This window comes from Stenella coeruleoalba, assembly GCF_951394435.1.
Source record: "Stenella coeruleoalba genome assembly, chromosome: 6".
Lineage (NCBI taxonomy): Eukaryota > Metazoa > Chordata > Mammalia > Artiodactyla > Delphinidae > Stenella > Stenella coeruleoalba.
Window position 1 is genome coordinate 105,877,558 of NC_137151.1, and position 16,736 is coordinate 105,894,293.

Here is a 16,736-nt window from a genome sequence, read left to right on the forward strand (position 1 = left end):
TTAAAAATATTAAAAATATATTGTTGCACTTCATGCTTTTATTAAGATATGTTTAAATTTTAAAAATTGAAAAATTATTCACAAAGAACAATTCGCTGAAATATTGTAATGAACCATTTACTCTTCCAGCGCTAAATACAGAGATAAAAGTATATACCTGGGGCCTCCCTGGTGGTACAGTGGTTGAGAGTCCGCCTGCCGATGCAGGGGACGCGGGTTCGTGCCCCGGTCCGGGAGGATCCCACATGCTGCGGAGCGGCTGGGCCCGTGAGCAGTGGCCACTGAGCCTGTGCATCTGGAGCCTGTGCTCCGCAATGGGAGAGGCCACAACGGTGAGAGGCCCGCGTACCGCCAAAAAAAAAAAAAGTATGCATCTGTGTCTCCATTTTTCTGAAAGTAATTAATTTACTAAGAAAACTCATTTCTCTGTGGTACTTCTTACTCACTGATACGTAACATAATGCCTTAATGCCTTAACTGGATTGTTAGGTAGGATTTAAATGATTCACATGTGATTCTGCAACAAAGCCCATTCTCTAATAACAGCTCAACATGATTCATGCTCTGTGCTATATTTTAAGAAAACAAGAAAGAATAGAGAAACGACTACAAAAGCAGATGGGACAAATACTTCAGAAGCTGTCTTGGTACCTATAAGTGTTGTAGTACCACCTGGCTAAAAAAGCAAAAGAATGTTCATTAGGAAAATTAGCAGAGTTGTTGGGAAGAGATTCTTTTGGAAAGACCCCAAACTCAGGTGTGTCTTCCTCTTGTACGTGGCAGTTGAGTGCATTTACGTTTTTTAAAATGTTCCATTAGTTTTAAAATATAATTAAAAAAAAAAAAACTAGGGCATAACTTGATTTTTACATCATTTAAAACCACTATTTGAGGCCTCAAAAGGCTCTTCTTTCCAATTCTGATTTTAGTGACATGATTATAATACAAGTTTTCAAGGGGCATTAGTACCTGGGATCTATAGTACAGCAATACAATTTATAATTCTATCTATGGAACCAAAGACTAATACAAATTTAATAAGACTTTGAGGAGTGATATATCACTTTTGAAGATTTTCAATGATGTCAGTTATCCACAGCAGATAGAACCATGGATCTCAACCTCGGTTGCACATTAGAAACACTTGGAGACCTTTTAAGACTCCCAGTGGCTACACCATACCCTGACCAATTATATCAAAATTTCTAGGAAAGGTGAAATTCTGAAATCAGTATAATTTCCCTGGGTAATTTCCTTTTTTTCTGTAACATTTTTATTAGAGTATAATTGCTTTACAATGTTGTGTTCATTTCTGCTGTATAACAAAGTGAATCAGCTATATGTATACATATATCCCCATACCCCCTCCCTGTTGCGTCTCCCTCCCACCCTCCCTATTTCACCCCTCCAGGTGGTCATAAAACACTGAGCTGATCTCCCCGTGTGATGCAGCTGCTTCCCACTAGCTATCTATTTTACATTTGGTAGTGTATATATGTCAATACTACTCTCTTACTTCGTCCTAGCTTACCCTTCCCTCATGTCCTCAAGTCCATTTTCTACATCTGCATCTTTATTCCTATCCTGCTGCTAGGTTCATCAGAACAATTTTTTTTTTTTTTTTAGATTCCATATATATGTGTTAGCATATGGTATTTCTTTTTCTCTTTCTGACTATTTCACTCTGTATGACAGACTCTAGGTCCATCCACCTCACTACAAATAACTCAATTTCGTTTCTTTTTATGGCTGAGTAATATTCCATTGTATATATGTGCCACATCTTCTTTATCCATTCATCTGTTGATGGACACTTAGGTTGCTTCCATGTCCTGGCCATTGTAAATAGTGCTGCAGTGAACACTGTGGTACATAACTTTTTTGAATTATGGTTTTCTCAGGGTATATTCCCAGTAGTCGGACTTCTGGGTCATATGGTAGTTCTATTTTTAGTTTTTTAAGGAACCTCTATACTGTTCCCCATAGTGGCTGTATCAATTTACATTCCCACCAGCAGTGCAAGACGGTTCCCTTTTCTCCACACCCTCTCCAGCATTTATTGTTTATAGGTTTTCTGATGATGGCCATTCTGACCAGTGTGAAGTGATACCTCACTGCAGTTTTGATTTGCATTTCTCTAATGATTAGTGATGTTGAGCATCCTTCCATGTGTTTGTTGGCAATCTGTATATCTTCTTTGGAGAAATGTATATTTAGATCTGCCTATTTTTGGATTGGGATGTTTGTTTTTTTGATGTTGAGCTGCATGAGCTGCTTGTATATTTTGGAGATTAATCCTTTGTCAGTTGCTTTGCTTGCAAATATGTTCTCCCATTCTGAGGGTTATGTATTCATTTTGTTTATGGTTTCCTTTGCTGTGCAAAAGCTTTTAAGATTCATTAGGTCTCATTTGTTTATTTTTATTTCCATTACTCTAGGAGGTGGGTCAAAGAGGATCTTGCTGTGATTTATGTCAAAGAGTGTTCTTCCTACGTTTTCCTCTAAGAGTTTTATAGTGTCTGGCCTTGCATTTAGGTCTTTACTCCATTTTGAGTTTATTTTTGTGTATGGTGTTAGGATGTGTTCTAATCTCATTCTTTTGCATGTAGCTGTCCAGTTTTCCTAGCACCAAATATTCAGAGGCTGTCTTTTCTCCATTGTATATTCTTGCCTCCTTTATCAAAGATAAGGTGGCCATATATGCGTGGGTTTATCTCTGGGCTTTCTATCCTGTTCCACTGATCTATATTTCTGTTTTTGTGCCAGAACCATACTGTCTTGATGACTGTAGCTTTGTAGTATAGTCTGAAGTCAGGGAGCCTGATTCCTCCAGCTCCATTTTTCTTTCTCAAGATTGCTTTGGTTATTTGAGGTCTTTTGTGTTTCCATACAAATTGTGAATTTTTTTGTTCTATTTCTGTGAAAAGTGCCATTGGTGGTTTGATAGGGATTGCACTGAATTTGTAGATTGCTTTGGGTAATATAGTCATATTCACAATGTTGATTCTTCCAGTCCAAGAACATGGTATATCTCTCCATCTGTTTGTATCATCTTTAATTTCTTTCATCAATGTCTTATAGTTTTCTGCATACAGGTCTTTTGTTTCCCTAGGTAGGTTTATTCCTAGGTATTTTATTCTTTTTGTTGCAATGGTAAATGGAAGTGTTTCCTTAATTTCTCTTTCAGATTTTTCATCATTAGTGTATTGGAATGCAAGAGATTTCTGTGCATTAATTTTGTACCTGCTACTTTACCAAATTCATTAATTAGCTCTAGTAGTTTTCTGGTAGCATCTTTAGGATTCTCTATGTATAGTATCATGTCATCTGTAAACAGTGACAGCTTTACTTCTTCTTATCTCATTTGGATTCCTTTTACTTCTTTTTCTTCTATGATTGCTATTGCTAAAACTTCCAAAACTATGTTGAATAATAGTGGTGAGACTGGGCATCCTTGTCTTGTTCCTGATTTTAGAGGAAATGGTTTCAGTTTTTCAACATTCAGAACGATGTTGCCTGTGGGTTTGTCATATATGGCCTTTATTATGCTGAGGTAGGTTCCCTCTATGCCTAATTTCTGGAGAGTTTTTATCATAAACGGGTGTTGAATTTTGTCAAAAGCTTTTTCTGCATCTATTGAGATTATCATATGGTTTTTATCCTTCAGTTTCTTAATAGGTGTATCACATTGATTGATTTGCATATATAGAATGCAAATTGATTTGCATATATAGAATCCTTGCATACCTGCGATAAATCCTACTTGATCATGGTATATGATCCCTTTATTGTGCTGTTGGATTCTGTTTGCTATTATCTTGTTGAGGATTTTTGCATCTATGTTCATCAGTGATATTGGTCTATAGTTTTCTTTTCTTGTGACATCTCTGTCTGGTTTTGGTATCAGGGTGATGGTGGCCTCATAAAATGAGTTTGGGAGTGTTCCTCCTTCTGCTATATTTTGGAAGAGTTTGTGAAGGATAGGCATTAGCTCTTCTCTAAATGTTTGATAGAATTTGCCTGTGAAGCCATCTGGTCCTGGGCTTTTGTTTGTTGGAAGATTTTTTTTTTTTTTTTTTTTTTGCGGTATGCGGGCCTCTCACTGTTGTGGCCTCTCCCTTTGCGGAGCACAGGCTCCGGATGTGCAGGCTCAGTGGCCATGGCTCATGGGCCCAGCCGTTCCGCGGCATGTGGGATCTTCCCGGACCGGGGCACGAACCCGTGTCCCCGGATCAGCAGGCTGACTCTCAACAACTGCGCCACCAGGGAAGACCTGTTGGAAGATTTTTAATCACAGTTTCAATTTCAGTGCTTGTGACTGGTCTGTTTACATTTTCTGTTTCTTCCTGGTTCAGTCTCAGAAGGTTGTGCTTTTCTAAGAATTTGTCCATTCCTTCCAGGTTGTCCATTTTATTGGCATATAGTTGCTTGTGGTAATCCCTCGTGATTCTTTGTATTTCTGCAGTGTCAGCTGTTACTTCTCCTTTTTCATTCTAATTCTGTTGATTTGAGTGTTCTCCCTTTTTTTCTTATGAGTGTGGCTAGTGGTTTATCAATTTTTGTTTCTCTTCAAAGAACCAGCTTTTAGTTTTATTGATCTTTGCTATTGTTTCCTTCATTTCTTTTTCATTTATTTCTGATCTGATCTTTAAGATTTCTTTCCTTCTGCTGACTTTGTTTTTTTTTTGTTGTTGTTGTTTTCTTCTTCTTCCTGTAACTGCTTTAGGTGTAAGGTTAGGTTGTTTATTTGACATTTTTCTTGTTTCTTGAGGTAGGATTGTACTGCTATAAACTTTCCTCTAAGAACTGCTTTTGCTGCATCCCATAGGTTTTGGATCGTTGTGTTTTCATTGTCATTTGGTTTTAGGTATTTTTTGACTTCTTCTTTGATTTCTTCAGTGACTTTTTGATTATTTAGTAGCATATTGTTTAGCCTCTATGTGTTTGCATTTTTTACAGTTTTTTTTTCCCTGTAATTGATATCTAGTCTCATAACGTTGTGGTCGGAAAAGATACTTGATATGATTTCAATTTTCTTAAATTTACCAAGGCTTGATTAGTGACCCAAGATATGATCTATCCTGGAGAATGTTCCGTGCGCACTTCAGAAGTGTAATCTGCTCTTTTTGGATGGAATGTCCTATAAATATGAATTAAATCTATCTAGTCTATTGTGTCATTTAAAGCTTGTGTTTCCTTATTTATTTTCATTTTGGATGATCTGTCCATTGGTGAAAGTGGGGTGTCAAAGTCCCCTGCTATGATTGTGTTACTGTCGATTTCCCCTTTTATGGCTGTTAGCATTTGCCTTATGTATTGAGGTGCTCCTATGTTGGGTCCATAGATATTTACAATTGTTATATCTTCTTCTTGGATTGATCCCTTGATCATTGTGCAGTGTCCTTGTCTCTTGTAATAGTCTTTATTTTAAAGTCTATTTTGTCTGATATGAGAATTTCTACTCCAGCTTTCTTTTGATTTCCATTTGCATGGAGTATCTTTTTCCATCCCCTCACTTTCAGTCTGTATGTGTCCCTAGGTCTGAAGTGGTTGTCTTGTAGACAGCATATATACAGGTCTTGTTTTGGTATCCATTCAGCCAGTCTACGTCTTTTGGTTGGAGCATTTAATCCATTTACAATTAAGGTAATTATTGATATGTGTGTTCCTATTACCATTTTCTTAATTGTTTTGGGTTTGTTATTGTAGGTCTTTTCCTTCTGTTGTGTTTCCTTTCTAGAGAAGTTCCTTTAACATTTGTTGTAAAGTGGGTTTGGTGGTGCTGAATTCTCTCTCAAGCCAAGTTTTGCTTGGCTGTAAAGGTTTTAATTTCTCTTTCGAATCTGAATGAGATCCTTGCTGGGTAGAGCAATCTTGGTAGGTTTTTCTCTTTCATCACTTAAAATATGTTCTGCCACTCCCTTCTGGCTTGCTGAGTTTCTGCTGAAAGGTCAGCTGTTAGCCTTATGGGGATTCCCTTGTATGTTATTTGTTGCTTTTCCCTTGCTGCTTTTTTTTTTTTTGAATTTTTTTTTTTTTTAAGAAGATGTTGGGGTTAGGAGTTTATTAATTAATTAATTTATTTTTGCTGTGTTGAGGCTTTGTTTCTGTGCGAGGGCTTTCTCTAGTTTGGCAAGCGGCGGCCACTCTTCATTGCGGTGCATGGGCCTCCCACTATCGTGGCCTCTATTGTTGAGGAGCACAGGCTCCAGACGCGCAGGCTCAGCAGTTGTGGCTCACGGGCCCAGTTGCTCCGTGGCATGTGGGATCCTCCCAGACCAGGGCTTGACCCCATGTCCCCTGCATTAGCAGGCAGTTTCTAAACCACTGCGCCACCAGGGAAGCCCTCCCTTGCTGCTTTTAATATTTTTTCTTTGTATTTAATTTTTGATAGTTTGGTTAATATGTGTCTTGGTATATTTCTCCTTGGATTTATCCTGTATGGGAGTCTCTGTGCTTCCTGGACTTGAGTGACTATTCCCTTTCCCATGTTAGGGAAGTTTTCAACTATAATCTCTTCAAATATTTTCTCAGACCCTTTCTTTTTCTCTTCTTCTGGGACCCCTATAATTCGAATGTTGTTGCGTTTAATATTGTTCCAGAGCTCTCTAAGAGTGTCCTCAATTCTTTTCATTCTTTTTTCTTTATTCTGCTCTGTGGTAGTTATTTCCACTATTTTATCTTCCAGGTCACTTATCTGTTCTTGTGCATCAGTTATTCTATTGATTTCTTCTAGAGCAATTTTAATTTCATTTATCATGTTGTTCATCATTGTTTGTTTGCCCTTTAGTTCTTCTAGGTCCTTGTTAAATGTTTCTTGTATTTTCTCCTTTCTATTTCCAAGATTTTGGAATCATCTTTACTATCATTACTCTGAATTCTTTTTCAGGTAGACTGCGTATTTCCTCTTCATTTGTTTGGTCTGGTGGGTTTTTACCTTACTCCTTCATCTGCTGTGTATTTCTGTCTTCCCATTTTGCTTAACTTACTGTGTTTGGGGTCTTCTCTTTGCAGGCTGCAGGTTCATAGTTCCCATTGATTTTGGTGTCTGCCCCTAGTGGCTAAGGTTGGTTCAGTGGTTTGTGTAGGCTTCCTGGTGGAGGGGACTGGTGCCTGTGTTCTGGTGGGTGGGGCTGGATCTTGTCTTTCTGGTGGGCAGGGCTGTGTCCAGTGGTGTGTTTTGGGGTGTCTGTGAACTTAGTATGATTTTAGGCAGCCTCTCTGCTAATGGGTGGTGGTGTTTTCCTGTCTTGCTAGTTGTTTTGCATGGGGCGTCCAGCACTGGAGCTTGCTGGCTATTGGGTGGAGCTGGGTCTTAGCACTGAGATGGAGATCTCTGGAAGAGCTCTCGCCGATTGATATTACTTAGGGCCTGGAGGTCTCTGGTGGTCCAATGTCCTGGAACTCACCAAAAAAGATACCCAACCTCCAAAGACAAAGGAGAAGCCACAGTGAGATGGTGGGAGGGGCACAAACACAGTAAAATCAAATCCCATAACTGCTGGGTGGGTGACTCACAGACTGGCGAACACTTATACTACAGAAGTCCACCCACTGGAGTGAAGGTTGTGAGCCCCCCGCCAGGCTTCCCAACCTGGGGGTCCAGCAACGGGAGGAGGAATTCCTAGATAATCAGACTTTGAAGCCTAGGGGGAGTTGATTGCAGGACTTCGACAGGACTGCGGGAAACAGAGACTCCACTCTTGGAGGGCACACACAAAGTAGTGTGTGCATCGGGACCCAGGGGAAGGGGCAGTGACCCCGGGGGAGACTGAACCAGACCTACCTGCTGGTGTTGGAGGGTCTCCTGCAGAGGCGGGGGGTGGCTCTGTTTCACTGTGGGGACAAGGACATTGGCAGCAGAAGTTCTGGGAAGTACTCCCTGGCATGAGCCCTCCCAGAGACTGTCATCAGCCCTACCAAGGAGCCCAGGTAGGCTCCAGTGTTGGGTTGCCCCAGGCCAAAAAACCAACAGGGAGGGAACCCAGCCCAACCCATCAGCAGTCAAGTGGATTAAAATTTTACCGTGCTCTGCCCACCAGAGCGACAGTCAACTCTACCCACCACAAGTCCCTTCCAACAGGAAACTTGCACAAGCCTCTTAGGTAGCCTCATCCACCAGAGGGCAGACAGCAGAAGCAAGAAGAACTACACTCCTGCAGCCTGTGGAATAAAAACCACATTCACAGGAAGATAGACAAGGTGAAAGGCTATGAACCAGATGAAGGAACAAGATAAAACCCCAGAAAGACAAATAAATGAAGTGAAGATAGGCAACCTTCCAGAAAAAGAATTCAGAATAATGATAGTGAAGATGATCCAGGACCTCGGAAAAAGAATGGAGGCAAAAATCGAGAAGATGCAAGATAAGTTTAACAAAGACCTAGAAGAATTAAAGAACAAACAAACAGAGGTGAACAATACAATAACTGAAATGAAAACTACACTAGAAGCAATCAATAGCAGAAAAACTGAGGGAGAAGAATGGATAAGTGACCTGGAAGACAGAATGGTGGAATTCACTGCTGTGGAACAGAATAAAGAAAAAAGAATGAAAAGAAATGAAGACAGCCTAAGAGACCTCTGGGACAACATTAAATGCACCAACATTCACATTATATGGGTGGCAGAAGTAGAAGAGAGAAAGGACCCGAGAAAATATTTGAAGAAATTATAGTCAAAATTACCCCAACATGGGAAAGGAAATAGCCACTCAAGTCCAGGAAGTGCAGTGAGTCCCATACAGGATAAACCCAAGGAGAAACATGCCAAGACACATAGTAATCAAACTGGCAAAAATTAAAGACAAAGAAAAATTATTGAAAGCAGCAAGGGAAAAATGACAACATACAAGGGAACAGCAGAAGCTCTACACGCCAGAAGGGAGAGGCATGATAATACTTAAAGTGATGAAAGGGAAGAACCTACAATCAAGATTACTCTACCGGCAAGGATCTCATTCGGATTTCATGGAGAAATCAAAAGCTTTACAGACAAGCAAAAGCTAAAAGAATTCAGCACCACCAAACCACCTCTACAACAAATGCTAAAGGAACTTCTCTATGTGGGAAACACAAAAGAAGAAAAGGACCTACAAAAACAAACCCAAAACAATTAAGAAAATGGTCATGGGAACATACATATCGATAATTACCTTAAACGTGAATGGATTAAATGCTCTAACCGAAAAACACAGGCTTGCTGAATGGATACAAAAACAAGACCCATATATATGCTGTCTACAAGAGACCCACTTCAGACCTAGGGACACATACAAACTGAAAGTGAGGGGATGGAAAAAGATATTCCATGCAAATGGAAATCAAAAGAAAGCTGGAGTAGCAATACTCACATCAGATAAAATAGACTTTAAAATAATGTTACAAGAGACAAGGAAGGATTCTACATAATCATCAAGGGATCAATCCAAGGAGAAGATATATAACAATTATAAATATATATGCACCCAGTATAGGAGCACCTCAATACATAAGGCAACTGCTAACAGGTATAAAAGAGGAAATTGACAGTAACACAGTAATAGTGGGATCTTTAACACCTCACTTACACCAATGGACAGATCATCCAAAATGAAAATAAATAAGGAAGCAGAAATTTTAATTGACACAATAGACTAGATAGATTTAATTACGTTTATAGGACATTCCATCCAAAAAGAACAGATTACACTTTCTTCTCAAGTGCGCACAGAACATTCTCCAGGATAGATCACATCTTGGGTCACAAATCAAGCCTCAGTAAATTTAAGAAAATTGAAATCATATCAAGCAACTTTTCTGACCACAACGCTATGAGATTAGAAACGAATTACAGGGGAAAAAACGTAAAAAACACAAACACATGGAGGCTAAACAATACGTTACTAAATAACCAAGAGATCACTGAGCAAATCAAAGAGGAAATGAAAAAATACCTAGAGACAAATGACAATGAAAACACGACGATCCAAAACCTATGGGATGCAGCAAAAGCAGTTCTAAGAGGGAAGCTTATAGCTATACAAGCCTACCTCAAGAAACAAGAAAAACCTCAAATAAGCAATCTAACCTTACACCTAAAGCAATGAGAGAAAGAAGAACAAACAAAACTCAAAGGTAGCAGAAGGAAAGTAATCATAAAGATCAGAGCAGAAATAAATGAAATAGAAACAAGGAAAACAATAGCAAAGATCAATAAAACTAAAAGTTGGTTCTTTGAGAAGATAAACAAAATTGATAAACCATTAGCCAGACTCATCAAGAAAAAGAGAGAGAGGACTCAAATCAATAAAATTAGAAATGAAAAAGAAGTTACAACAGACACCACAGAAATACAAAGCATCTTAAGAGACTACAAGCAACTACAAGCAACTCTATGCCAATAAAATGGACAACCTGGAAGAAATGGACAAATTCTTAGAAAGGTATAACCTTCCAAGACTGAACCAGGAAGAAATAGAAAATATGAACAGACCAATCACAAGTAATGAAATTGAAACTGTGATTAAAAATCTTCCAACAAACAAAAGTCCAGGACCAGATGGCTTCACAGGTGAATTCTATCAAACATTTAGAGAAGAGCTAACACTCATCCTTCTCAAACTCTTCCAAAAAATTGCAGAGGAAGGAACACTCCCAAACTCATTCTATGAGGCCAGCGTCACCCTGATACCGAAACCAGACAAAGATACTACAAAAAAAGAAAATTACAGACCAATATCACTGATGAATATAGATGCAAGAAACCTCAACAAAATACTAGCAAACAGAATCCAACAACACATTAAAAGAATCATACACCATGATCAAGTGGGATTTATCCCAGGAATGCAAGGATTCTTCAATATACACAAATCAATCAATGTCATACACCATATTAACAAATTGAAGAATACAAACCATATGATCATCTCAATAGACGCAGAAAAAGGTTTTGAAAAAATTCAACACCGTTTATGATAAAAACTCTCCAGAAGGTGGGCATAGAGGGAACCTACCTCAACATAATAAAGTCCGTATACGACAAACCCACAGCAAACATCATTCTCAATGGTGAAAAACTGAAAGCATTTCCTCTAAGATCAGGAACAAGACAAGGATGTCCACTCTCACCACTATTATTCAACATAATTTTGGAAGTCCTAGCCACAGCAATCAGAGGAGAAAAAGAAATAAAAGGAATAGAAATTGGAAAAGAAGAAGTAAAACTGTCACTGTTTGCAGATGACATGATACTATACATAAAGAATCCTAAAGAATGCCAGCAGAAAACTACTAGAGCTAATCAGTGAAGTTGGTAAAGTTGCAGGATACAAAATTAATGCACAGAAATCTCTTGCATTCCTGTACACTAATGATGAAAAATCTGAAAGAGAAATTAAGGAAACCCTCCCATTTACCACTGCAACAAAACGAATAAAACACCTAGGAATAAACCTACCTAGGGAAACAAAAGACCTGTATGCAGAAAACTTTAAGACACTGATGAAAGAAAGTAAAGATGATAGCAACAGATGGAGAGATATACTATGTTTTTGGATTGGAAAAATCAATATTTTGAAAATGAGTATACAACCCAAAGCATTCTACAGGTTCAGTGCAAGTCGTATCAAATTACAAATGGCGTTTTTTACGGAACTAGAAAAAGAAATCTTAAAATTTCTATGGAGACAAAGAAGACCCCGAATAGCCAAAGCAGTCTTCAGGGAAAAAAACGGAGCTGGAGGAATCAGGCTCCCTGACTTCAGACTATACTACAAAGCTACAGTAATCAAGACAATATGGCACTGGCACAAAAACAGAAACATAGATCAATGGAACAAGATAGAAAAGCCCAGAGATAAACCCACGCACCTATGGTCAACTAATCTATGACAAAGGAGGCAAGGATATACAATGGAGAAAAGACAGTCTCTTCAATAAGTGGTGCTGGGAAAACTGGACAGCTACATGTAAAAGAATGAAATTAGAACACTCCCTAACACCATACACAAAAATAAATGCAAAATGGATTCAAGACCTAAATGTAAGACTGGACACTATAAAACTCTTAGAGGAAAACATAGGAAGAACACTCTTTGACATAAATCACAGCAAGATCTTTTTTGATCCACCTCCTAGAGTAATGGAAATAAAAACAAAAATAAACAAATGGGGGCTTCCCTGGTGGCGCAGTGGTTGAGAATCTGTCTGCCAATGCAGGGGGCACGGGTTCGAGCCCTGGTCTGGGAAGATCCCACATGCCACAGAGCAACTGGGCCCGTGAGCCACAACTACTGAGCCTGTGTGTCTGGAGCCTGTGCCCCGCAACAAGAGAGGCTGCGACAGTGACAGGCCCGCGCACCGCGATGAAGAGTGGCCCCCGCTCACCGCAACTAGAGAAAGCCCTCACGCAGAAACGAGGACCCATCACAGCCAAAAATAAAAATAAATAAATAAATAGCTCTCTTAGCAATACCGACTCCATTTAAAAAATAAATAAATAAATAAACAAATGGGACCTAATGAAACTTCAAAGCTTTTGCACAGCAAAGGAAACCATAAACAAGACGAAAGACAACCCTCAGAATGGGAGAAAATATTTGCAAACGAATCAACGGACAAAGGATTAATCTCCAAAATATATAAACAGCTCATGCATCTCAGTATTATAAAAAACAACTGAATCCAAAAATGGGCAGAAGACCTAAATAGACATTTCTCCAAAGAAGACATCAGATGGCCAAGAAGCACATGAAAAGCTGCTCAGTGTCACTAATTATTAGAGAAATGCAAATCAAAACTACAGTGAGGTATCACCTCACACCAGTTAGAATGGGCATCATCAGAAAATCTACAAACAACAAATGCTGGAGAGGGTGTGGAGAAAAGGAAACCCTCTTGCACTGTTGGTGGGAATGTAAATTGATACAGCCACTATGGAGGACAGTATGGAGGTTCCTTAAAAAACTAAAAATAGAATTACCATATGATCCAGCAATCCCACTACTGGGCATATACCCAGAGAAAACCATAATTCAAAAAGACACATGCACCCCAATGTTCATTGCAGCACTGTTTACAATAGCCAGGTCATGGAAGCAACCTAAATGCCCACTGACAGACGAATGCATAAAGAAGATGTGGTACATATATACAATGGAATATTACTCAGCCATAAGATGGAACAAAATTGGGTCATTTGTTGAGACGTGGATGGACCTAGAGACTGTCATACAGAGTGAAGTAAGTCAGAAAGAGAAAAACAAATATCGTATGTTAACACATGTATGTGGAACCTAGAAAAATGGTACAGATGAACCGGTTTGTGGGGCAGAAATTTAGACACAGATGTAGAGAACAAACGTATGGACACCAAGCGGGGACAGCTGCAGGGGGTGGGGGTGGTGGTCTGATGAACTGGGCGATTGGGATTGACATGTATACACTGATGTGTGTAAAACTGATGACTAATAAGGACCTGCTATATAAAAAAATAAATAAAATAAAATTCAAAAATTAAAATAAAAATAAAACAAAGAAACAGAAAAGATTAATTCAAGGATGATTGATTAATTTTACTGGAGTCATATGTCAATCTCTAAAGTAATCAAAGTGGTCGCGAGAAATTAGGTACTCTGGTCATCCTGGGTCATCTGCCCACCCTAACTGCTCAGCATCTGTGCTTTATGCAGAAACAACATTTCAATGTAAAATGGCTGGTTATCTGAACATTTTTCCCTAGCAGTTAACATTAAATTATAATAGCTAGTCTTCTAAAGCTAAAACAAACATAACTGCAAAAAATTCAGAGCAAAATTATGAAAATATTTCTACATTGAAACAGACGTTTTGGTGTCTCAATGATTTATTGAGCAAGAATAGTTGGTACTCTGCTGGGTATGGCAGATACAACGATGAAGGAATAACAGGTCACTACTCTTGATCAACTTAGAGTGTAATGGGAAGAGAAAGACGGTATAGAGATGATTATAATCTAGCAGGGAAACACTGCTGCAGAGGCCTGCACGGAATGCTTTTGTAATGAGGATAGAACAATGAACTCTGCCTGAGGCTTTCTGGGAAGATTTCCTTAAAGAAAACGTGAAGAAGAAGAGGAGTCTCTACATAAAAGCTGAGTGGGAACAGGGAGAAGGTCTTTCAAGAGAAAGGAGTGGCACAAGCGCAAAGTGGCACAAGGGTGCGAAAAGATCTGTCATAATAGGAAATAGCAAGCAATTCATTGAAGTTGGGTGTAGAGTACATGAGGAAGAGAGGTGGACGTGGTGGGGTGTATTATGAAATATTGATTCTTTGAGGGTCAGTTAAGGAGTCTGCATTTCGTTCTACAGATTATGGAAAACCGGTCTGGGTTGATAAGTAAGGGAGGGATAAGATTAAGTGTCACAAATGATGCCAAAGGAAATAATATCATTCCCTTTTAGCTTGCTGTTATTACACTTAAAATCTTATGTTGATAAGTGTACTTTAATGAAGCAAGCAGGCTCCCAGGCTCCTGTCGAGGTAAGAGCATGCAAGCCTGCTGCATCACCCTCACCCTCACCCAGGAGGGCATTTGCTATTGTCTAGGGAATTATCATCTCTGAGGAGAAGAATGAATCATTCGGGCAGAGAGCATATTTGGAGAAGGTAGTTGTACATATCATTTTTCCAAATGTTTTAATATTATGAAAATCAGGTTTTATACGTGAGGTGAAGATTGCCACAATCCTCAGAGGTAATTTAGGTAACTCATATGAAAAAGCGGAATCTGTACGGGTTATCCAGAGTGGAGGCAGTCCTCCAAGAACTGGGAATTCTCAAAACATTTTCTCTACTGTAGAGAAGCCCCAACGGATGTGGGTTCAAATAGTTTTTTATGTACGTTCCTTACTTATATGTAAAAATGCACTGTAAAACTCAAACAGTACATCCTCACAGACAAAAAGACAAAGAAGAAATAAATGTGCAGGAATGTACAGAAGCAAAGCATTAGAATTCCATTCCCAAAGAAGGTACCCAAATCCTCCTATTCCAGTGGATACACTGTAATATCTGTATTATGGAACAAAGCGTCATCTTTCCTTTTTCTTCTCCATGAATAAACTACCTCATGGGACACTTCACTGAATTTCATAGATTTAAACAGAATAAAGATGCCTGGTTTCCATACCAACCATGCCTGCTTCTCTTTTGTTTCTCATTCATTTATTTATTCATCTATTTAACCAACAAATCTTTATTGAGTACCACAAATATTTATCGTGTGTGTAGGTACTGATGGGAAAACTAGGAAGATCAAAGTAGGTCTCCTGTCCTCATAGAGCTTCATGTCTAGTGAGGGAGAGAAATACTAAATAAACACTCAAAAGTGCCATCCATGTCATTCAGAGGGCAGCTTGGACTTCCCTGCCTACTGAGAGGTAGATGAGATTGGCTGGAACCTCCCAGATCCACATCCTGGGGGGTCAGAAGCTCCGCTCAGCACATATCCGGACCCCTCCGACTCATGGTCTCGCCTCCCACCAGGCTTCTCCTGCTCTGTGGTGAAGCAGGCATTGTTCTGTGCCTCTTTCAAAGAAGACAACTCATCCTTTCCTCAATTTCCACTAGACACTCATTCACATAAAGCATTAGTAAGTATGACTGACTTTAACCAAGATTTAGGGGTAGGAGGACAGTCCACAGCATGGCTGCACAGCAAACGAATGTGAAAACATTTGGAAATTCATGGTTTTAAAAGTCCATTCAACCACTCAGTTTCTCAATACTCAGTTTCTCTTCAATACTCAGCCTTCTACCATCTCACTGGTTCCTCCTTTCTCCACTTCCTTTCTCTCCTCCCCCTGTGTTTCTCTTCCTACAACTGCTCAGAAGCAAGCAACCAACCACCACAATAACAAACACAATGAACAATAAACAAATCCCTCTATTCTCTCATGGAGCCTGACCATTTTTTTGCTTGTTTGGACCGCTGAAGACACTCATCCTCTCAGAATTACACTGTCTACTCCAAAAAGCTTATCTATGTATTATATTCAACAAGGATATTTTCTATCTTAAGAGAAATTTTGTTGCCATCTGTTAAGATATATATCATTAATCTAGATATATTACAAATTAGGATGCGTGCTCTCACAGAAAATTAGGAAGTACAATAGAGTACAGTTTTAGGACTGGGGGATTGGATTTAAACTGAAGAATTAGGGAAAGAAAGTTTCTTTGAGAAAGAAAAACATTTCTGAAGACTTAGCTAGGCACACACTGTGGGGGAAGGGCATTTCACACAGGGAGACGTATGAAAATACATGCAGAGGTGTGGAGGGAGGAAGGAGTTTGGTGCACTGGCAAAACCAAAAAGAGGCCAGCATGGCTACACCCTAAAGAGGAAGAGGAGAAAGAAAGTGGTGAAGGTGCAGAAGTAAGCAGGGGCCAGGTCTCATGGGAGCTTGTCATCCATGTGACTCCAAGTTTTAAATTCCTGGCTCTTCCCTAACAAATGAAATGACTTCATGAACTGTTTTTACTAAATGTTGATTTTATTGATTTTCAAAACAGATGTGCCAAAGCAAACTCATATAGACACATAGACACACACACACACACACACACACACACACGTTATGTAAAGCACCTCCCCCAAGGGCCATATAATTTGGCATTATTATGAAGTCTATTCTATAGCCATATATATGATTCTGGGTCAGCCGGGTAATTAGCTGAAAATTATCTTCATATTCATTTTCCTTCCACAGGAAT